This window comes from Capsella rubella, unplaced genomic scaffold (assembly GCF_000375325.1).
Source record: "Capsella rubella cultivar Monte Gargano unplaced genomic scaffold, Caprub1_0 scaffold_2, whole genome shotgun sequence".
Classification (NCBI taxonomy): domain Eukaryota; kingdom Viridiplantae; phylum Streptophyta; class Magnoliopsida; order Brassicales; family Brassicaceae; genus Capsella; species Capsella rubella.
Genome location: NW_006238922.1, coordinates 11583850 through 11584115, shown reverse-complemented (window position 1 = coordinate 11584115; position 266 = coordinate 11583850).

The following is a 266-nucleotide window of genomic DNA, read 5'->3' as shown; positions in this document are numbered from 1 at the left end:
AAATAAAATTTAACTAAATCAATAATTAAATATTTGTTTGCTAAAATCATGCGAATAAACATTCTAGATCACATAAATTTCTTATTTTCACATAAAAATATTCATATTCAAATATCAATCTAGCAATTATAGCACAAATGATATCTACAAAGTTTATCATTAATTCAATTAGTTAATGATTTTTATTTGGTCAAACCTTTAGTTAATGATTATTCTAAACTTCTTTTTTCTTATTAATTTCACACAATTTTAACAAAATAAACCTT